The sequence below is a fragment of the Triticum aestivum genome, chromosome 6B, assembly GCF_018294505.1.
Source record: "Triticum aestivum cultivar Chinese Spring chromosome 6B, IWGSC CS RefSeq v2.1, whole genome shotgun sequence".
Lineage (NCBI taxonomy): Eukaryota > Viridiplantae > Streptophyta > Magnoliopsida > Poales > Poaceae > Triticum > Triticum aestivum.
Window position 1 is genome coordinate 209,456,956 of NC_057810.1, and position 8,635 is coordinate 209,465,590.

Consider the following 8,635-nt stretch of genomic DNA (forward strand, 5'->3'; position numbering starts at 1 on the left):
TTTCATGGCTGGTAGAAGCAAAACGGAGACATGCTTGTAGCAAAAAACATTGTGGCCGGTAGCTGCCGGCTGTAGCTCACCGTGCAGGTCCCAAAACACGGCTGCCGTCATGGGAACAATTTTCAATGTTGGTCGTAGCAAAACGTGGTCACGACTGTAGCAAAAAAACTTCATGGCCGCTGCCATGCTCGCACCCGGATGAAGCTTTTTTCCATGCTGATTGAAGCTTCTTTTCACGCCGACTGAAGCTTTTTTCCACCCGTGGGTGCTCGTGCACGGGTTGAACGAACGACGACGGCTGCCAATGAACGCCATCTAAACGGATGTAGCAAAAATTCTTGCAGGTTGTAGCAAAAACCAGGTACGGTTGGAGCAAAAACGTCGCTCGCACAACGACCACCGGCGTAGCATGCAGCACGCGATGAAGCCGGTTGTAGCTGAGTGGTGTGCCGGTGGTAGCAAAATGTGACGCCGGTTGTAGCATGCAACAAAAAAACGACATTTACAATGTTCTTTCAGGACAGCATCGCCATCCTCGCAGCTCACAGTCCCCTTGCTCGCCCTCCGTGGATGACAAATGAAAAGCTGCAACCGGCGGTTACGAAAGCTACAACCGGCATTGAAAAAAGCTTCGAACTTCTTGTCTAGCTGCGACCTCTGCGACGATGATGACGTAGTTTTGCTGCAACCATAGTTGATGTTTGCTACAACCGGTAATGGAATTTGCTACATCCATTTCACAGCTGGTGTTACTCCTCCGCTGAGCTCCCACGCCCGCCCATGGCCATCACCGCTGTAGCGCCGTTCCGATAGGTACCTGACGACGCAGTGGCTGAGATCCCTGCGCGATGCCCATCCTCTCGCTCGTGCGCGCCGCCATGGCCTGCGCCTCTTCGTATCCTCCCCGCGATTCCTCTTCGGCCATCAGTCGACGGCGCGGCCATGGCGATGAGCGCAGCCATGGAAACGGCACGGCAGCGTTGCCCCCGAGGGGCGCACGAACGGCACAGGAGGCAAGAGCTGATGGCTGGCCTGGATCCATGGAGTTTCTTGCCTGAGCGATTGGGAGGAAGAAGGAGTGGATGGGGCGTTGGGAAGAGGATAAGGTACACGTGTTGCTTCCCTGGTGGCTAGCGCCAGCGAGGCGAAAGCGAACCGGCGGAACGGTTCGGCCGGTGCGCCGTTCCTAAACACTTCCCATTAATCGGACTATTACGAGCTGAACGAGCAGGGTGAGCTTTGGATGAATCGATCTATTATCGGGCAATTTTATTGGGAATAATAAGGGCTTCCCTGAATACCAAAGTTTCATATCTGAAGCAAGTTTTCAACAAACTGCTCGAGGTTTAGCAAAAGCTGCCTAAGAGGTCGCATTGATTGGTTGAAAGGCTTGAAAGAAAACGTAGTTCTGGGGGATTATACCTGTTGGTACCGGATTTCAAAAATTTGTGCATCGTTCCCCACAAGACAAGAACCTTTATTTCGAAAAAAAATCTATTCACGTTGGAAATGAGTCATTTTTTTTATTCTCCATAAACAATTTTCTTCAGATTGTGTATTGCTATAGTCCCCTTATTTTTTTCCAGGGAAAATGATTTTTATTTCATAATTAGAGCATCTACACCCGGGCTCCTCAACCCCAGTATATGTTTTTACGGCCCGACCAATGACCGGTCACAAAAACGTAACCCAACCGGCCTCCTCAAACCGGCACTATACGTCCGAGCTGACACGAGGAGGCCCGGACGCGCCCCGAAGTATCCGCCACGCCAGACCCAACAGACACGACCCACCATAAATTGCATCATAACCCCCTCCGACCTTGCCAGACGAGCTATTTGTGTCACACCCTGATTTTCATGCCACAACACTTAGGATTATTTGGGCATAAAAATTTGATCCAATAAAAACTTTTGTGTTGATTTGGTCTCTACTTTGATTTGGATTTTTGTTTGCCATTATAAGTGCTCTAAAAATCAAATAAATCCTCCAACTCTTATACTTCTTCCCCTTGATCTAAAACTTTTCCCAATGATCATGCCATGTGTATAGGACATAAAAGTATTTAAATAATTTGGCCAAAAAGTAGTTTCTAAATTTGGTTTTCCAAAAACCCCTGAGTTAAGGCTTGAACTACAAGTACTTAATTTAGGTTGTTAAAATCTTTCAAAAATTATATTTGCATCCTGTTAGCCATAGGACTCCCTAAAACCACAAAACAATATTAGTTTAAAAGTTATTTTGCTATTTCGTTAAAGGCTTTTTCTTAAGGCTAGAAATTATCTTTAATAGTTTAAGATTATTTTAAAGTTTCAAAAATATTTGAGAAAATTTATGAGACTCAGTGGACATATACTGTCCATATATATATGAGTTTCAACACATGGTCATGACCAACGTATTGGTCAAACCCCTAAAAAAAACTTTCGGGATATTTCAAACTTTTGAAATATTTACAAAGGAAATGTTCTCCATTAAATCCAAGAACATTCTACCATGTCACAAATGCCCTACTTGATGATCCTGCCAATTATAATGTCTTGGAGAATAGGATAACCCCATCAAACCCTCTCAAAACATTTCTGTCCGTTTCCAAGTTTAAACAACTTTGCACTACCAAACATGTCCAAATGTGCTCAAACTTGGCACAACTGCTCAAATGGTCTAATATTATATCTAGGCCAAGTGGTGCATCATGGAGAACAAGTTAACTTGATCAAACCTTGCCAAAAGTATTTTTGCCCATTCATAGGGTTTGAAAAAATTACATTGGCAAGTTTCTCCAAATGAGCTGAAAATTGGACCACAATGTCACATGATCATGGCCATCAACCCTGCAAAGTGGCACAAGTAGGAGATGAGTGCAACTAGACCTACCCAACATCAAAGACCTTCTGACAAGATTTCAAAATCCCTGTTTTGGCCTCTTCCACTTGTCTTCATGAGCTGAAGTTTTTATCACGACCTCACCTAGTCCCCCCTACCTCCTACATCTTTCCCTACCCAAGGAGCCATGATTAAGGGGGGTAGAACCCCATTTACCCTCTCTGTAGAATGCAATTTTTCCTCTCTCCCTCAGCCTCCCTCTCTCTCCTCGACTTTCCAGAGCATTCGAGGCTCTCCACTACTTTTGCCCACACCCGTTGCAGCCTCTAGACGCTAGTGGACACGCAAAGCGTGGGAAAGCCATGGATGCCAGCCAAAGTCATGCTCTGGAGCATGCTGCCGTGCTCCCGACCGTTGACGCCGCACCCCCTGACCACCTCGAGCCTCCCCCGCTCGCCAATCAAGGTGCCACGACATCCGCAACACACCACCGTGCTGGCCCTCTTCCCTCTCCCTATCTCTCACCCCTTGCTGCGCGTGCCCGACGACGCCTGGCTCGGCCAATGGGCGCGCGAGCTCGGGACCCGCCAACGGCATGCCCCGCTCCCCCATTCCTTCTCCCTCGACCTGGACCACGCCCACGAGTGCCCCAGACATGACCATGGGTGCCAATTTGGCCCCTGGTGCTGCCCAGCCCGAGACCGTGGACGCGGTCCGCGGTACACCATCACCCCCACCTTATTTGGCCTCCCCGAGCTCTCTCTCTTGTAGCATTCACTCACTCTCTCTCTTCCCTAGCAACCTCCCGGACTGACCCACTCCTCCTCCCATGCCCTCCATGCTCCTCGATGTCCGAAGTACCACCGCCAGCCTCAGGCTAAATTCGTGCCCCTCAAACCTCCTCCTTTGTGCCTCTTGCCTCCAGGGGACCGCCATCACCATCTCAGAGGTCGCCTCAGCTCCATTTCCCCCTCTGTGCGACAGTTTCACCGTGCCCAATAGTGGTTGACAGCCCCGCCCGCGGCCATCCACACCATTGCCGCTACGGTCTTCCGTAGCTTGCGCATGCCACCTGGATGGATGCGACATTCTCCCTCGAGCTCGCCGGTGTGCAGAGGGTCGCCGGAGGTGACTGGAGCCGTCGGGGCAAGCACCAGCACCGTCCGGCCTCGCCTCCCCTGTCGCTCCTCTGCCTCAAGGACTAGGTAGTGGATGACCGCCCCGCTAGCTGGCAGGGGCCTCGCCTGTCGGCGGTAGTGTCGGCCGAGCCGGCCACCAGTCGGGTTAAGTGAAGACGGCTTCGGCTCGATCTGCTTGCCCCGCTGAGTGGCACCCTCCTGTAATGCACCTTCGATGTCGGCCCTTTGCCCGCGTGGCCGAGTTGCTGGGCAGGCCCAGTGGCGCCATGGCCGCTAAGCCTCGCCCGGTGGGCGTCGCCGCCGCCCGATCCAGCCCATTTAGGTAAAAACCCTTTTCTTTTTCTTTTTCTTTTTCTTTTTCTTTTTCTGTAATCTTGTAAAATCTCCCAAATATTCATATGAGCTCCAAATTTGATGATTCAAAATCCTAGGGTCTTATAAATTCCCCATCTACCTCATGGTGCATCATGCACATTTTTCCAGAATACTTTCATTCACACTTGTTTAAGAAAACCCTAATTCCCTATTTATGCAATAAACTTTAGGAAATCACAGAGAGCTAATATTTGATCGAAGTGCCATGATTCAAATTTGTAGATGCATCTAAGTTCATAACTTAGTTTATGAACACTTTTCCTTATGATTTCTCCACCACATCAAATATTGGTCCATTCCTTCATGCACGGCCAACTTTGCAAATTCATAGGAAAATCATTTGAACTCCAAATCCAGTGAAACCAAATCCTATAGATGCTTCTAAAATCATGCCTTGTTCAATGAGTGCCTTTTATCATTTTGCAAAAATATGTTTCTGTAAACTTCTTGCAGATCCATTATCCTCTTGTTTCCCACCCAATTACATGTCCAAAAATCCTCATTGATCCAAATCCAGTAGAACCACTTTGGTTATTTTTCATATAACTAGAGATGTCCTAGAGAAGTGGAATTCCTAATTTTAGAGCACTTTTATTTTCTGCCTTGTTTTGTTGCTTATTGTGATTGCTTTCAATGTTAGTTAATGGAATAGAAGAAGCGCTTGGAGATGGACCAGGAGGATTGAAGACTTTGCTGGGCCAAGCAAGCTACCCTTTGACCATGCACCCCTCTTTGTTTGTCGAATAAATTCCGTATGCATGATGATGATGATGATGATAGTGATGATGAGTTTGCTATGCGTGTTCCATTGATGCATGACCCGTTGATACTTGCATGGTTCGTGGCTCTATTTTGTGCTTAGAGATATGATGGTGAACCATAGTTGTTGATGCATGAACTTGCATGAGTTCTGTGAATTACCATCTTGAGAGAATCTTTCGAAAAGCCCCCAATGGGTGCCACTAATGTCCTTGAGATATGATGATGAGCTAGGCCACTACTTGATGGAGAAGTAGTGTACCGAGGCAAATGTGTTGTTTTCAGAAATGGATTCGATTTAAGATTTGTCGACCGTCCCAACCAAACAAGCGCAACCACACTACCCTTATATGGGAAAGGGCATTGTTGATTACCTCGTTTGTGCTAGCATGGATGCCCGCATTACTAGTGATGGGAGTGGTGTGGACACTCTCGGGACGGGGTCGTGCTTGGATAGGCAGCCATGACTATTTTTACAGGGCACCGGACACACCGTTGGTACCTCTGCACGTGGTTATGTGATATGTCTGGGAGCGAGGCTCCAGAGACAGTGATAAAGTTGTGAGAACGTTCGGCATGGGGGGTTGTTACCAATCGAGTGGACACTATGTTAGTCACGACTAGGGAAAGGTAGTGATCAGTTGTTAGTCATGACCACGAAAAGGTAGTGATCGGGTGCTCACCCCGGGTACTTGAGGTACCGCGGGTCGTGGATGACACGTGTCACATCCCTAGCTTCTGGTGCTGCCTAGTGTTTGCATCTTGCTTGCATCATGTTTAACTTTCATGGAAATTTGAAATGGGGATTGCTCAAACCCGAGCACCAGATCAAATCAACTAGGTTCAAATAAAAAATATTCTCAATGAACCCAAAATGTTGTTCAGAAAAGTTCATTATTTTTGGATTGGTCTAGAACCTCTCCCAAAAATGGTGCACATTTTTTTAGGCCATTCTGGATTTTTGAATTAAATCATACAGTATTTGCATTTGGGCATTTAATTGCTAAATAATATTTTAAATGCTCAAATAATCACAAACTGAAATGTTTGCTGTTGGAAATATTCCAAACAGTGACATTGAGCAGTTTCATGATTTTTGGAAATGCCCTGGCATTTTTATTAAAGCCAAACACAATTACAAAAAATAGAAAAGGAAAATTAACAGAGAGAGAGAGAGACCAGCACCTGGGCCACTTACCTGGCAACCTAACCGCAGGCCAACCGGCCCAGCCCACCTGGCGCTGCTAGTCGTCCTCCTCCTTGCGCCATAAGGACGAGGGCGTGTGCCTGCGGCGCGCCAGCACGTGCACGGCCACCGACGGCCACCTCCTGCTTGCCGCTTCGCCCTGGCCTTCTCTGGCATCGCCACACGCCCCCCAGGCCCTCTCACTCTCTCCCGTGCCTTCTCCCCTCCTCTGCTCTCTCTCCCTCTCGCAACCGAGCACTGTCGTCGATGCCGTTCACCACCAACGCGCCCACCGCCGTCGCATCTCTCCCCTGTGCTGTCCAGAAGAACCGCCTCGGTCCCCTCGTCCTCTCCACCGAGCTGTACGACGCCGGAGGCCCTAGAACGTCACCATCGCTGTCGTCATCAACCTCTGCCCCGACGATCGCCGCCGTCAAATTCGTCGCCGTCTGGCCTTCCCCGAGCACGTCGAGCATCTCTTCGTGACCGTGGTGAGCCCCCGGTCATATCCCCCTTAACCCCGCTTCCGTTTAGTCGCCGTAGCCGTTGTCCCCTTGCTTACCGTAGCCGCCGCCACACGGGCTCGTCGCCGCTGAAGCCCCGGTGACCTTTTGGTCCCACGCGTGCGTCCGTTACACTTGCTACGTCCCGTAGAGCAAAACTAGCGCGACAACCGTCTCGTTTGCACACCGCAGCGCCGGTCCCGCGAACCCCCGAGCTCCGGCTGCCGCCCGGCTCGACGCCGTCGTCGTTCCCGGCCACCCTAGCTCCAACCACCGTCACCGTTGGATGCGCCACACCGCCAGCTACCCGTAGCACCCACCCGCGCATCGAACCGTGGCCGGGGAAGAGTTTCCGACGCTCTCCGTCGTCTCAGCCTCGCCGGCGGCTCAACGCCGGCAGGTTTGACCTGCTGACCAAGTTGACCCCGGGCGGGCCCAGTTTGACCCCGCTGGGTCCATGACAAATGGGACCCACCTGCTAATTAAGTTAGGATTAGGACTAACTAAAATTGGTTAGACTAATAACACTGACATGCGGGACCCATGGTCAGTTTGACCTGGACCGCCCCGTTGACCTGCTGACATCATAGTGATGTCATGCTGACGCAGTAATTCTTCTAGAATTTAAATAAATCTTAAATGGTTTATTTATTCCAGAAAATAGTATAAACTTCTAAAATTCATATAAATTCAACCGTAACTCAGAATGAAATAATTTATATATGAAAAATGATCAGAAAAATCCAATCTATCCATCTGTACCATTTTCATGCATGATAGAACAACTTATGACTACTGTTTAGGACAATTCAATTAAATGGCATTTAAATAACCACATGTGGAGTTTGAATTTGAATCTTGGATTCAAAACAACTTCATTTAATCTGGTTTTAGCTGCATTAGCACAAACCACAGCATATTGCCATGTCACATTCATGCATCATATTGTTGCATTGCATTGATTGTGTTCTCCCTTGTTTGTCGGTATTTGTCCCCTCTCAGTAGACGATGTTCTGACGATGAGTTTGATGACACCGATGAAGATCTATACTATCTTCAGAAGTGCCAGGCAAGCAAAACCCCCTTGTTCGTTCCGATACAATCTCACTCTCTCGCTCCTGCTCTATTTTACTGCATTAGGACAACAACGATACAACTGTTACTTGATGTGGTAGTTGAACCCCTTTATCCTCTGCATGACCTGTCCTTGCCACAGTAAATAGATGAAACCCACTAGCATGAGTAGGAGTTGTTTGAGCCCTGATGTGCCTACTCATTTATGTTTGTTTGTCATGCCTGCTACTGCTTAGAGTTGAGTCAGGTCTGATTTATCGGGGATGAATTGGAGGTATGTGAACATGTCCTACTGTGTGTGAGCTAAGTGTGTGATCACGATTTGGTAAAGCTAGCGGTGAGAGGCCATGTAGGAGTACATGGTGGGTTGTCGTATTGAAGCCGTCCTTAGGAACTGAGTTATGTGTTTGTGATCCATGAACAGTTACTGCCACACATTGGGTTCCGGTAACTCGACCCCTCTCGACTTATTAATCAACATGATCTCTGTCTAGGAGTTGCTACTAGTGTCTGGTGTTTGTAGGTTGTGTTAGTAGTCTACCAAGTGGCGGCACCCGATACAGGTGGGCTTTGGACAGACTAGGCACCATGACACGGTGTACCAAGCGTAGATCCACCCGTCGAGGTGGGCTTGGGAACCCTGCACACATCGTTTGGGGCCGTGAGCGACACCCCGGCCGGATCTCCTTGCGGATGGAACCTGAATAGGCGATAAACTTGGACGAGAGACTTGTGTGGTTAGTCAGGTCGTGGCCGACACCCTCGCCAGGCTT